The sequence below is a fragment of the Artibeus jamaicensis genome, unplaced genomic scaffold (genome assembly GCF_021234435.1).
Source record: "Artibeus jamaicensis isolate MK-2021 breed Jamaican fruit bat unplaced genomic scaffold, CSHL_Jam_final contig_490, whole genome shotgun sequence".
NCBI classification, from domain to species: Eukaryota; Metazoa; Chordata; class Mammalia; order Chiroptera; family Phyllostomidae; genus Artibeus; species Artibeus jamaicensis.
In genome coordinates, this window is record NW_026521861.1 from 5,151,861 (window position 1) to 5,166,939 (window position 15,079).

The window sequence follows — 15,079 nt, forward strand, 5'->3', positions numbered from 1 at the left end:
GTAGTATGCAGGATTCTTTTTCTCCACTTCCTCACTAACACTGGTTAATTGCGTATCTTTTTGATGACAATCGTTCTAACAGACATGAGATGATGTCTCATTGTGTTTTTTTAAATTTATTTTATTGTTGTTCAATTACAGTTGTCTGTATTTTGTCCCCACCCCTCTCCCCGACCTCCTCCAAACCTACCTCCCTCCCTTGCTTCCACCCTCCCCCTTGGTTTTGTCCACGCGCCCTTTATAGTAGTTCCTGAAAACCTTCTCCCCACTGTCTCCTCCCAGCTCCCCTCTGGCTATTGTTAGATTGTTCTTAATTTCAATGACTGGTTTTATGTTGTTTGCTTTGTGGTTTCGATTTGTTTCCCTCAGGTTTAGTGATGGTGAGAACCTTTTTGTGTCTGTTGGCCTTCAGTGTGTCATCTTTGGAAAAAATATCTCTTCAGATTCTTAGCCCATTTTAAAATCGGAGTGGTTTCTTATTTGTTTTTGGGATTGAGTTTTATGAGTTCTTTATATATCTTGGATATTAACCCTTATCAGACATGTCGTTTGCAAACATTTTCTCTCATTCCATAGGTTACCTTTTTATTTTGTTGATGGTTTCCTTTGCTGGGCAGAAGCTTTGTAGTTTGATATAGTTCCACTTGTTACTTTTGTTTTTTGTCTGCTGCTTATGGTATCAAAACAAAAAACTCATCACTAAGACAGATGTCATGGGGCTTACCGCCTATGTTTTCTTCCAGGAATTTTATGGTTTCGGGTCTTACATTCGATCACTTCACAGGTGTGCCTGTCATCTTTGCACAGGGGTCGTGCCAATTCTGTGTATCATTTCAGTTTTAGCCTATGTGTTGCTATAGACAGCGCAGCAAATTTCTTCTAGCATCTCGTTTTGTGTGTACTTGTTAACATACATACATGGGGGCAGTGGAGTTTAGTTAATCTGAGATACAAAGTAACCCACCCAACGTATTCCTAAACAAGAAATATTATACGCTGTTGAAGTAAACAGCTATCAACTCGTAAAATGTCCTAATCTAGGAAGTGTTGTGTTCACAGCATAAGCAATGGGATTCTGTGCTTTTCCCAAATGTATTTGGCCCCCAAAGGCAGATTTAAATGGACCTTATCCCCTGCTAGTCCAACTCAAGGAACATTGAGAATTGTAATCTCTTTCAGTTTCCTCTCTCTCACCTCAGGGCTGAAGTTTAGAATCATTTTTTTTTCAAAGAGAATGTTTCTCTCAAGCACTTCTGTAGTGTTTGCTGCAGAAGAATGTGTGGAACTTTGTTCTTGAGAATATCAGGATTGCCTAGCAGTCAAAGTGCTATTGGTGGCGTTGGCCTCTGGACCCGGCACCCCAGGGTCTGAGTCCCTCACTCCTGGTCCAGCCAAGAGAACAAACCACTGCACAAATTCACTGTGGAGACCACAGCAAACTGAGCAAATGGCCCCGCCGTCACTGGATATGACCCCAGCTGTTTTCCTCTTACAAGCTGGTTCTGAGTCAACCCAGGAAAACAGAATGAGGTTGTGCTCAGGCTCAATTATACTTTCAAATTGCCTGTATTTAAAACCCCCTGAAAACTGTAATGGCTTAATTAAGCTGGTAACATTATGGCATCCTTCTCACAGCCTAACTCGAAGGCCTTTCTCTTTAGCTGAGAAGTCAGTGACAAGTTTGCCTTTTGGGGCTGGCTGGCTGCCAGAAGGAGGAGGGGCCCCAGGATGGGAAAATGAAGAAAGTAGATCTTGGTGGAAGCTAAGTTCCCCTTGTGGCAGATGGCCTACAAATCTTCAGTCCTTTGGAGTACATAAAACAGAGCTCTAGGGAAGGAGCAGGCATTAATTTAGGTTTCAGAAAGAGCAGGGCACGTTTTCACACGGCAAAGTCGCCTCCGGAATACATCAACTAGAACACTGTTCCAAAGAAGAGAAGGATACAGGTTATGGCCTGATGTTACCTGAAAGGAGAAGTCCCTCCTTTAAGAAAGTACTGAAATCCCACCCCCTGGTGCCCCACCCCCTATTCCTATCCCAATGGCTTCATTCTTACGTCCCTTTTTTTCTTTAAAGATTTAATTTATTTATAGGAGAAGGGAAGGCAAAGAAAGAGAGGGAGAGAAACATCAATGTGCGGTTGCCTCTCCCACACCTCCTACTGGGGACCTAGCTTGCAAACAAAGCATGTGCCCCAACTGGGAGTCAGCCAGAGACCCTTTGGTTCACTGGTCAGTGCTCAGTCTACTGAGCTACACTAGCCAGGGATTCATTCATTCTTTCTGGACCATGACATTTATAACCTGGGAGGAGCATTTTAATGTCGCTGAATGGATTTTGACCCTTCATCTGGACATGGTCAAGTGCTGGGATGTGGGCTGCTCTGAGTCACTACCAACTGCCTCACTGAAAGGGCGAGTCACACCTGCAGCAATATTGTTACCCAAACATTCAGGTCTCTTGATCTTGTTGGAGAAATCCTTTATTTAGAGGTCTGTTGAAACCTTTATCGAATGAAAGACTTAAAGAAATTAATTACTGATCACCTTTATTTTTTAAAGTGCAATTAAAGATATGGCTAAAGAATCAATCTATTTTTCCTGTAATAGTACCTCTCCCAGTCCCTAATAATGAAGACTTAAGTTAGCAAGTTAAACTTATTTATTTTTAAAATATTAATACTAATTCCTATTTCAGAAGCTGGGTAGGACTTAACAAGTAATACCTATAAGATACTTAGCACAGTTCCTGGTTTCTAATCACTTAATGTTAGCGCATGATATTACTACCATTGCAATTATTTTCACCAAGTGGCCATTCTTTAGGGTTTTTATTTAATGGAAATCCCAACAATTATATATTTATCATGACTCAGATAAAGAGTGAAGGAGACATATTGTCATACTGGCACCTCAGGGTTGCAGAGAAGGGACTGGCAAACCAATATCCCTAAGTTTTACTTCTTTGGTGTTCCAGTGTTCATCCTTTTATTCCTTCTTCAACAGCTGCTTGTTTTATGCTTTGGGGAATTAAAGTAAAAGTTTTTCATTTTTAGGAAGCCACATGCTATCTGTCCTTAAATCAGAGGTGAAAGGCAGCATGCCATGGCAATAATCCAAAGTTGGAGGCCACACAGACCTTCTGCTTTAAACGTATTTTATATGAAGTCAAAATTCATCTTTTGCTTTTGAAAGCAATGAAGGTGATTGGCTGAGACAGAAGTGAGCAAACATGAGAAGGAAGCCCCTCCTGGCAGAAAAGAGTTTTCTCCCCTCAGCTTTTTAATGGCGTGTGAAAGGCATTAATCCACACTTTCCTTTCCTAGTAGCCAGATAGAAATGTCTTCAGATGACGTGAATACCTTATAAGCCTAAGTGACTTTCTGATGTATTTTACTAGAAGTTCTCATACGTATAAATTGGGCATCATTGGAGCTTGACAGCCGTGAACATACTTCTTAAAAAACTTCCATGGGATATGGCAACTCTAGCCTTTAAGAAAAGGCTGTCATCTGTCATGTCACACACACTTAGCATCTTTGTGTGGCAGCTTTACCCAGACATGAAGTTGGACTTCCCCAAAACCTGCCAGAAACTATGAGGAAAAACCACGCTGTCACAGGTTGGGAGGTTGGGAGATTACAGTACAAAGCAGAGAAACTCCGTCCTTGAAGGGTGTAGTTCACTATGCTTTTGAGAATGATGCCCCAAGTTTCAGAAAAGGAAGTTTCAAATGTTTCAAACGGTTTCACCATTTTTGAAAAGGAAGTTTATAGACAATCCGGGCTGTTCTGCTGATTTTTAATGCCAAAGAAGCTAAAGTAAGTATGTGTTGCAGAAAACTCAAAACAAAATGTGCAACCCTTTCCTCCCAAATCCAATCAAGCAAAACACATCCCTCTGACATCTTTCTGTCTGTTCAGAACAGAAGATTGTTTAGTCTGAAGAAAGTGGCTTACCTGAGGATACACAAGGAAGGATGGGGACTTTATATTGTCCAATTCCAATCTCTACTTCTTTCTACTCCACTTGCCCTGCTCAAACCCCCAAGGGCTATATAATATTAATCTTTAACACTAAGCCTCCTACTACTCTGCTCAGATTTACTTGAAATGTAAAGTCATTTTCTTCATTTCCCAAGGGGACTCTGCTAGAAACTCTCAGCGTCTATTGCAAGCATTGTTTTCTTTGCCCTAAGTTTCTACTTATAGGAAGGCCCCTTGTGAACTTGTATTTGCTAATATAACAGAGACTATCACCTTTGAAAATGGGTTCATTTATTTCATGAAGAGTCACTCGCCTCTGCTGTAAAGATCAGTATCCTTCTATCACAAAGACAAACTTTCCACATTTTTTGTAGGAGTGTTTGGGGCATCCAAGATTTATGATTCAAGCTTGTTTTCCTAAAATGCAAGTGAATTTGATTTTTTTAAATGTGGCCATTTATCTTCCTACATAAGTCAATTTTTTCTACTCTTCTCTTCATCGATACTGTCGCTTTTCAATTCCTCCAACACACTTCAGGTAAATGGCTAAATCAGTGTGGCCACAGGTGAAGACACATTAGATTTCTCCTGTGGAGGTAGAGAAGATGAGCAGTTAATGGGTAAATGATAGGCCAACATTGAGGTCAATATTTACCCCATACTACAATGAATCTTGATAACTGGATATCAAAACAAGATGACATCAATCAGCATGGTGTGCTATGTCCTTTCTGAATAGTTTCATTGGAAAGGTATGCAAATTCTGGGAATAAAGTTTACAATAATTTTGTGGTAATGCTTTTGCTCTGAAAAGGAAATGACCTTTTAAGACAAGGCAAAGATTCAGATTCTCATTGATTTTTTTTTTTAAGAGGGAGAAAAACATCAATATGTGGTTGCCCCTGGTGCGCCTCCTACTGGGGACCTGGCCTGCAACCCAGGGATGTGCCCTGACTAAGAACGTACCAGTGACCCTTTGCTTCACAGTCCTGTGCTCAATCCTAATAGCCACACCAGCCAGGGCTCTCACTGATTTTTTAAACTTTTATGTGCATTAGAATCACTTGGGGTACTTTTAGATTAATACAGATTCCTAGATTTTACCCATTTTCTGATTAAGTGGAGGTGGCCTTGTGCCCACTCACTGTTTCAAAAAAGACCAGGACAATCTGATGCAGACAAGTGAGGGAACATAGTTTGAGAAACACTGACTTAAATTCTACTACTATTGTGCCTGGGAGGTAAGTAATGACTTACATAATCTACCCATCAACTAAGCAACATTTATTTAGAAACAAATATGTTCAAAAGAAAATGTGCATATATCCATTATGAAGAACTCGTAGTTTTTCTTTGTTCTGCTCTATCAAATAAAATGGTAATTTTTAGTTCTCATATATGAGCTGGAAAACAGTAAGAGCCAAGTTTATCCACATACTTTATGAATGAGGCTTGCTAAAAAAATCTCAAAACAGCAATTGCTCATACACGGAGACCCTGCCTTCTCTGAAATATAAATGCCAAAAAGTTATTACATCACCAGTTCATAAACTTAATCAAGTAGTTAAGTCCTGGCAAACTGGTGGAGCAATACCTGCAATCTGACTACTTGCCATGATTTCTTATTCCTGTTTCCTTCGTACTTGTCACATTTTGCTTGTTTCTCTAGCAGCACTCACTGGAGAGACATTTTTATAACCATATTTCTTAGCTCTGTGTTAAGGTCATGAAGAATACTCAGGATCTAGCTGTTGATTTTAAATTTTCTGGTTTCATTGAATTTTCATACAGATCACATAGAAAGAAGTTTAGCACACAACATACTGCATTTGCCGAACATGACCATGCCCGATTTTTCTCATGCAGGTTTCTGTTAATACTGACCTTTACATCCCAAGCAACAGCATGGTCCTATGGCTTTGTACGTGCCAAGAGGAAATATTTGGCAAAACATCAGTGGCAGCCCAAGTAGAAAAATGTAGTGGCTATTTCTCAATACTTCTCATCTCTTAACTCACCTGTCGTGAACACAGAAACGACCATAATTCAGTCTGGTCCAGGCTATGGATGGTCTGGCACAGAGCAGCTTTTGGGATGACAAGTTAAATCGTGCTCCCGTTCTGGAGAAGACCCTTGAGGAAAGATGGACATTACATAGGGTCACTGCAAATCACACTAAATATCGCTTCTTTTGTTCCTGCCAAAATGTTGCCGGTATGTTCAGCCTGATTTAAAGGACATAGGATGAAAATGAAGATGAGTTTCTAATCATGGCTATTAATTACCAAAGATTAAATTCAAAGAGATTTCCTAATTAAATTTTTGAAGTCTCCTAAATATAATGTAAGACTTGAATGATGGGGCAACACAGGAGGTGTCTCTATAACAGACTAGAAGGGAGCAAGAAATGAGGAAGGCACCCAAGTGTCCTTTAAAAAAATGTTCTTAGAGAATCTCCATCTACTGGAATAAGCCATTCTTTTTTTTTTTTTTTTAAGATTTTACTTATTTAGTTTTGAGAGAGGGGAAGGGAAGGAGAAGGAGAGAAACATCAGTGTGTGGTTGCCTCTTATGTTCCCCCCCACTGGGGACCTGGCCCACAACCCAGGCATGTGCCCTGACTGGGAATCGAACCAGCAACCCTTTGGTTCACAGGCCATCACTTAATCCACTGAGCCACACCAGTCATGGCAGAATAAGCCATTCTTATCCTGGTTGTATATCTGACCAAGTAAAACTTGGAATTGCTGTGAGTGATCCATGAAACTGGGAGAGACCCATGTGCTGTGCAGATATACAAACATAGAAGGGTGAACATAAAGGTCCATGGTATCCACGAATAACCACCAGGGATAAGTAACTAAACTACAATGGTTTATTCATTCAGCGAACATTTACTAGCTGCCTGTGGTATTTCAGGTGCACTTCCAGGGACTTGGCTTTGTCCCTGGAAGTTTATATACCTATACAAACAGAAAAACAGTATATGTTATATCACAAAGATAAGTACATTCTATTATTTATAGGGGAGAAGATGAGATGTGAGTAGGAGGATGGAAAGTGCTGGTTATGATATGGGATGGGATGGGATGGGAAGGAGGTACATTGCAATTTTACACAAAGCTATTAGAGTAAGCTCATTAAAAAGGGAAAAATTGAACAAAGGCTCAGAGAAGGTGAGGGTATGAGCTACACAGCTCTTTGGAGGAAGAGCTTTTTTTAGTGCAAAGCTCAGATGTTCCTGTATGCTTATCACTTTGGAGGGACTACAAGACATCCTGTGTGTCTAGCATGGAGTAGGCAGGTTGTAAGTAAAGTCATCAGGTGTGGGTTTATCCGTGTAAAGGAGGCTTAGATCAGCTGAGTCATTCTAGGCCCATTTCGCCAGCCACCGTAGTCTCTAATAGCTCTATACTTCCCTTTATCATTCCTTTTAACATGATTTAAAATCTTCCAGTCCTATTCCTGTTTTGTTCTTTCCTAGTACCTATATACCTGCAATAAACTACCTGATTTATATTCTTGCTCATTCCAATTCATACTAAAGCTATGGGTAAATTTGTTTTCCAAAGGTACAGGGAGTTTTCCTTTGTAAAAACAACCTCTTGCTTTTTGAATTAAGTCAAAACTTAATCACTTTCTACTCTTCAACTCAATAGTTTCCTGAGCACTATGAAATTGTTCTCTCCAGTTTCCACGTGCTATTCTGTAAACAGGAATTGTTTCCCATTTTATCTTGTGGACATCTTTTTCTTTCTTCCTGTCTCTCCAGGTTCCATAGTCATCTTTATCATCACCTTAAGCTAAGCGACAAGTAAGTGGCTTCTCGCTTTCACAAAAATTCCCAGCTTTTACTTTTACTTCTTATATAGATCCTACGTTTCAATAATAATTGAAAGTGTACTCGAGACACATGGGGAGTCAAATCTGTGTGTCATTCATGATTTTATTCCCACAGAACTTAGAAATACTAGTGCACAGATAAATATAGATAGAATAAATTTCAGCATCCAACAATAAGCATAGGTAGGGAGCTTTCGAGTTATTGACACAGACTCATTCTGAACATAATGGTCAGTCCTTCATCATGACCCACGGACACTTAACTTTGTGATTACAGGTACCTCTGTACCCCTTATGACTGCTCATGTTTCAAGCCCAAGACAAGGAATATGGGATTAATTTAAGAATCCATCATATTTTTAAAGCTGTGACAACTAGCTGTATCATAAATATAGCCGATCACCCAGCCACATAAATAATGGAAACACTTCCTAGAGGGCAATAAAAGTGATTGATGCTCTGAGTTTCTGTTAACCCTGGTTATCCATGTTCCAAGAGGATCTGTGTAGCCTTTCTTTGTGCCTGAGTTTGGCACTTTACAAGCAGTATCTGTGGAAAAATTAGATGTCAGGCATCCACTGTACTTTGCTAGTCAGAATTTGCAAATGAGGGGAAAGGTATGTGATCCAGAAAAAATGAGGTCCATATATACAGATGGTCCTTAGCCTATCCAAACATTTAAGGTGAGGGATAAGGAAAATTAGGCTGCCTTGGTGTCACATTTATTTATTATTAATTTAAATTTAATTTTTATTAAAGTATAATTGACATACAATATTATATTAGCTTCAGGTGTACAAGATAATGATTTGGCATTTATATATTTTATGATGTGATCACCATGGTAAGTCTAGTAACCATCTGTTGCCATGCAAAGCTATTATGATATTCTGGCTTATATTCCCTGTGCTGTACATTACATTCCCATGACCTTATTCCCCTTGACCATTTTAACCCACCCCCCACCCCCCAGTCCAGGTAGCCATCAGTTTGTTCTCTGTACCTATGAGTGTTTCTATTTTCTATTTTTCTGTTTGTTTACTAGTTTCAGGGTTTTTTGTTTTTTGTGGGTTTTTTTTTAGATTCCACATTTAAGAGAAATCATACAGTATTCTTTTTTCTCTGACTTATTTTACTTGGTTTCACATCCTCCAGGTTCATCCATGTTGTGGCAAATGGCAAGCTTTTATTCATTTTGATTCTTGGGTAAATATTTCATTGTGTGTACGTGTGTATATGTGTGTGTGTCACATCTTTACCCATCCTTTTGTTGACGGGCATGTAGATTGCTTTCCTATTTTAGCTATTGTAGATAATGCTGCCATGCAATGCATATGGGGTGCATATATCTTTTTGAATTATTGTTTTCATTTTCTCTAGATAAAAACCCAGACATGGAATTGCTGAGTTGTCTGGGAGTTCTATTTTTTAATTTTTTGGAGGAAACTACGTACTGCTCCCACAGTTGCTGCACCAAATTATAATCCCACCAACAGTGCACGAGTTCCTTTTCCTTCACATCCCACCATCACTTATTATTTGCTGACTTTTTGATAATGGTCTTTCTGATAGATATGATGTGATCTCTCATTTTGGTTTTGATTTGCGTTTCGCTGATGGTCACTGATGTTGAACATCTTTTCATATGTCTCTTGACCATCTGTACGTCTTTAGAGAAATGTCTATTCAGATTCTCTGTCCATGTTTAAATCAGGCTGTTTCTGTTGATTTTTATAAGGTGTTTATATATCTTGGATATTTTAAATAATAAAAAGCTTCTAAAGAACTGGTCCTTCACTCAGATGTCAGAGGTAAGGGCTATGTCACACTAAAAAGGAAAATTTTGTCAAAGTTTTGTGCATAGAAGCATCATTTTTGAAAGGAGAGAATGCCATTTCAGGGCTAGAAAACCTGATTAGCATTCTATTTCTGTTACTCATTAGTTTCATTGGCTGGTACGAGTTGTTCAACCTCCTTCACCTTATTTCTTCTTCCTTTACCAATGGAATGATGGACAGGAGGAGTACAAGCTTACTGTAAATTAAGTGCCTATTTTATGCAATTTTCCCTCAACTTCTCTGCTATTAGAGTTATTATAATGATATGTTATTATGTCCATTTATAGAAAAGAAGATTGGGTTTTAGAGAGGTTATGAAATTTTTTCAAGTTAGTGTGAAATGTGTGAAATCTGAGTCCCAAAGCTGTATTATGATAACTGCATCTATGAAAGGTTAAAAAGCGGATGGTATCTTTGAACTTCTTGCTGTTCTGACCTGCCGTGACGGGGTCGTCTGAAAGTACTGTGGAGTTCACACCAGGGTAAATGTTCAGACAACATGGTGGTTTGCTCACTCCTAATCCCTATTCACTCTCCAGTACCTTCACAGGACAGGACAAGTCAGGTTTTAACATGCGTTCCAAATCAGGCCACACTAGGAGGGATAACTATGGATTGGCTGATCAAGGAGACCACTTCCATTTTGAGTTTTAAAAAAATGAGCATTTTAGAATAATACTTAGTTTTGTCAATGTGGGTTTATTTACAACAGGTCTTCTGTAGCTTAGTGTTCTGATGTTGACAAACTTCTGTAGCACAGTGGGGATCTTGAACATTGTCTTTTTTTTTGGAGGTGTTTTCCAATTACATCTGCCTGAAGTGTCATACTTTACCCCTACATCTAAAATCTCTTAAGGTATTGTTTACTTCATCTTTTCTAGGTTTCTGCAGACATCGAGTGTATTCTGCCATTGCCACCCCATTGGTTGTGTATTCCGTTAGAGTCATCTGTGTGTCTTTCCTGTAACAAGTCCTTCTATGAACACAAGGGCCTTATGCAGTATTTTATAAAGAGTAGTATTTGAATACAAATCTGTGTCAGGCATAAACCGATTCATGAGGCAGCCCTGGGATGGGGCTTTCCTTCTCTAGTTTTCTCCTTTACAACCCCATTTCATCCAGGATAGTTTTAAATAGGCGGGGGACTTGGGGAAGTAGCTGGATTTCTGAATCCATCTATTCAACTCAGGATGGGACTAAAATTGAAACTTAAGAATGAAGCTATAGGATAAAAGATTAGGTTTCCAGGGAGACAGGCTCTGAGATAGAGATTTGCATGTTACAGTTTATTGAAGAGTGCTTTCAACAACATCACCTGGAGATGGAGTGGGGCGGGCAATAGTAAGGTAAGCAGTAATGAGCAAAGGAAGAAGTTATACAATGCATTTGTCTCCTATCCAAGTACTAACCAGGCTCAACCCTGCTTAGCTTCCAAGATCAGACGAGATCGGGATTGCATTTGTAATGAAGGCTTTGGCTGATCCCACCAGAAACCCTACCGTTACTGAACTGACCTGTGGCAGGGGTAGAGATATACTGTTACCAAATGGACCCCTGCTTCTCCCAGGGTCCCCTGTAGTAGGTTTGCTTTGCCTGTCACTGGGTAATTACAGCTCTCAATGCCAGAGGTCAGTAAAAAGGAACTATTTCTTTAAAAGTTATACGGACTTAGAGTAATGACTTAATGTCTTTATTAAAATCCCAAAAGTCCCTTAAAACATCCACAAACACAGAGTTCTTCCTTTCCCCCCTTTGTCCAGTCTGGCACACCATATCTCAGGAACAGAAATAGAAGTCTGTGGCTCAGGTAGCCCCTGGTTCTTCCCAGTAATCCAAGCTCTGCTGGCAGGCCTCCTGTGGTTGCCAGCACCATCAGCTGTGTTGCTGGAATCTCCAGTTCTTAACCCAAACCTGTGTGGCACCTTCTCCTGGCCCACCATCAAGAGTTCTTTCACCCCTTTCTTTCCCACAGTGTCTCTCCTATATTCTTCCAAACTGCTGAAAGAGAGCTTTGTATCACTGCTACATATTGCTTTCCAGCTTCCTAAGCTGTGTGGCAAAGGGAGCCTCAGAGCCACATGGTTCTATCTTTCTCACCAAAGCTGCATAGGTCCCCCCAGAGCGGCTGCTGTGCCTGGGTTTAAATCCCAGTGCCAATCTTCCTCTGCATCTCAATTTCTGACTCCTCCCACAATCAGCAACACCTGCCAGCATTCCCCTATTTCTCCATCTTTTCTGGGCTGCCCTAGTAAGTCTGGGCAGGCATGACCCCGTGGCATGGAGCCAATCATCTCCAAGCTCTTACACAGTTGCTGTAACCAGGGGAAGTTGCTTCCCAGTTAGTTCTGGGTGGGAGTGACTCTCATCTCCCTGGTTCAAGGCAGGGCCACAGCTATTCAACATATCCATGAAACCAGTTAAGTTATAGATACGTTAAATGACCATGCCTGACATTATTGGCAAAATTGTTGCTATGCAGAACAACTGTCAATGGCCTTGTTCCATGTGTCCTATCCCCCAGTTCAGACTTGGGGTGGGGACATCCTATATTTTTAATATTCTCTAGACACCCTGAGTTCAGGACACCATTACAAATCCCTCTTGGTGACGGGGAGTGGCTCTGGCTGTACCCTGTTATACTACAGCCAGCTTTCAGACAACTTCACAGCTCAGAAGATCTAAAGTGGGATAGAAGAACCCTTGCAAATTTAACCTAGCATCAGGAATGAGCCTCCCATGACTGTGACCCTGGTTTCTCTTCCTCTTGGTTTCCCTTCCTCAAAACAAAACATGAAGGCATTTTGGTCTCAGTCTGCCTAGTGCAGATCAATCCAGAGACCCAGTGTGCCTCATCAGTGTGTTACAGCCCAGAAATCGAGAAGTGTGCTCTAATTCCTGTGGCACTCTGTAAGCATAGAAGGACCCTTCTTCAGGACCAGTCCTCTCTCCCCTCCCCAGTGATGGCCAGAGAAGGAAACAGACTTACGGAAGCAGCTAGTGGCTGTTTGAATAGATGTTTGTGACCTCGGGGCTAACAAAGGCTCCTGCAGTCCTGAGGAATTTTTTATTAAGCTCCTGTCCTCTAGCTACCATCTTAATGGTCCTGGAAGTTCTTTACAGAGACAAAAGGTGGTGGCAGGGGAATCTCCTTGTTTGTACCTACAACAGGTTGTGTTAAAGGGGAAGGCTGCCAGTCATGTGGTCATGCGCGGCTCCAAGAGATCTGTGTGGTGCCTGTGTGGACCAATCAGGAAAGGATTCTAAAATGTCTTTAAATTTGTGAGAGATATACTTGTTAATCTCATTTTGGAAGTTCCCATTTAGTGCTCAGCACAGAACTAGGCCACCATCATCAAGATTAAACCCGCCTGCTAGTCCAGATTTTCTGACTCTCCCAATTTGTAAGGTCTAATTAGAAGCAATAACCTTCTCCTCCAGAGGGATTTTCTCTACACGAGGGAGACTGAGTTGAACAACTTGCTTGACTGGCTTTGTAACTTTACAAGAGTCTGGGGAGTTAAGTCTTCCCAAAACATGCTGTGCTATTGTGTGATTAAAGAGTTTCCGGACTTGCTCACTCTCAGAGCCAGTAACAGACATGGGCTTCCACTGCCCTCTCTAGCCTGGAGCAAATGTAACCCTTTACATTGTTAGACTGTGGGGAAAAAATTGGCATTCTTTGATGAGAGGGACTTAAAAGCATACGCCTGAAACACAAATGCATTAACTTTCACAGAAGCATGCCTTATTTAAGATTACACATGAGCAACCTAAATTCATCATCAAAAGGACATATTCTGTAAGAGAAAAGGAAAAATATTAACTAATGGAAACAGATCTATAAATCCAAAGGTTAGAATCGAAGTTGTTGAATAAGGTCTTATTGTAGAAGATGAACAAATGAAATAGCAGGGTGTCCTTCCCCTTTTTATGAGGCAGGGATGGTTAACTGTTACACAGGAGGCTTTTTGGAGATGAGCAAATCAAATAGGTTCTCTAATGAATACGCAGTTGCAATGGTCTTCCTTTGTCTTCATTTGTTCTTACTGAGGGTGACTCTTAGTTTGTTTGGAGAATATAGCTGCTTGCTCATGCATTCCATAACCCATTCCTTGCTCTGTGACCTTGAGCATTTATTTCATGTCTTTGAGCATCTACTGCTGATTATAAAATAATAGGATAGACCAAAGAGATCATTCAGATTCCTGATACCAGGGTTACTTAAAACGATGTCATTGTTAAACTATCTTATTAGCTGTGTATGACATGTATTTGCCTAGTGTTTATTTTTTAAAGCAGCTCACTTACATGAATCTAAGCTATTTAAACTTCACTGTAAATAATATCCATGAAAGTATGAATTTGATAAGCTGATTTAACTTTAAAGAAAATATACACACCAAAGTAAATACTTTAAAAGTGTGTTTATCCCTCAAATTATTTCAGGTGTCACATTAGTCTGCCACACAGCCATTAAAAATAAAAACAACTTAATCCTATAATCAGAATGTTAATTTTATGGAAGATTTTTGACATTTCTCATACTGTTTTTAGAGCAAACATGTGAGTGTTTTTATTACAACTTAGGAAGTGAAAAGAAATGATTTAGCACAAAGTTGCCTTCTTCCCCTGGACCAAGAAACCCATGAAGCCATAGATTCTCATTTGCGATGTAAAGGTTAGGATCTCTGTGCTTGAGGAGACAGCCTTTGATGATAGTGAATCACGGGAACTTAACCTACGCTTTCCACTGCTCTTCCTTGGGAGCACTTAAAAAGAGAATGGCCAACTTTTAGCTCCAGATTTAAAACAAAACAAAATATGATATTTCAGATTAAAGTATAACTAAAAAATCAAGAAAGAAGAAGGACACGTACATACCCCAATAATGAGGGACATATAACAGAATGGCTCCCTCAACCACAGCTTCATCAGAACTCAGAAGCTACCACAATAAATCCTTTATCTGGAAGGGTCGGCCCGTAATTATCTGAAATAAGGAGGACTTTTACTACGATAATTAGAACCAAGTACTTTTACTTCACTATCAAAACAAAAATTATCTGTGCTTACATATTCTAATTTCCATGAAATGCAAAGCAATAGGAAACACCACTTGATGCCCCAATAAAATCTATAAAAAAGGATATCCAATCCAATAGAAAAAATGGCCAATATCAGTCATTGTCTCGTTAATACTACATAACAAGTCCCTTTAACATCTTGGTGACTTACAAGAATCAATGTTTACTTCTCACTCATGTGTCTATGGGTCAGTTGGGGCAATGCTGCACCAGGTGTTTCTTTCTAGAGCCCAAGCCAGAAAGTGGTAAACAATAGCCACCTGTAGTTTTTACTCCTGTCGTGGCTGAATGCTGAAGTGCACCAGCCAACACATGTTAAGTGCATTGCA

General features: G+C 40.0%; 1 non-coding gene across 1 annotated transcript; it reads right to left on the reverse strand.

Moving 5' to 3' along the window:
• Window positions 1-762: 762 nt before the first annotated feature.
• LOC119043484 (U6 spliceosomal RNA) lies at window positions 763-864 on the reverse strand. Its single transcript, XR_005081422.2, has one exon. It is a non-coding gene; the product is annotated as a U6 spliceosomal RNA (small nuclear RNA).
• Window positions 865-15,079: the final 14,215 nt, after the last annotated feature.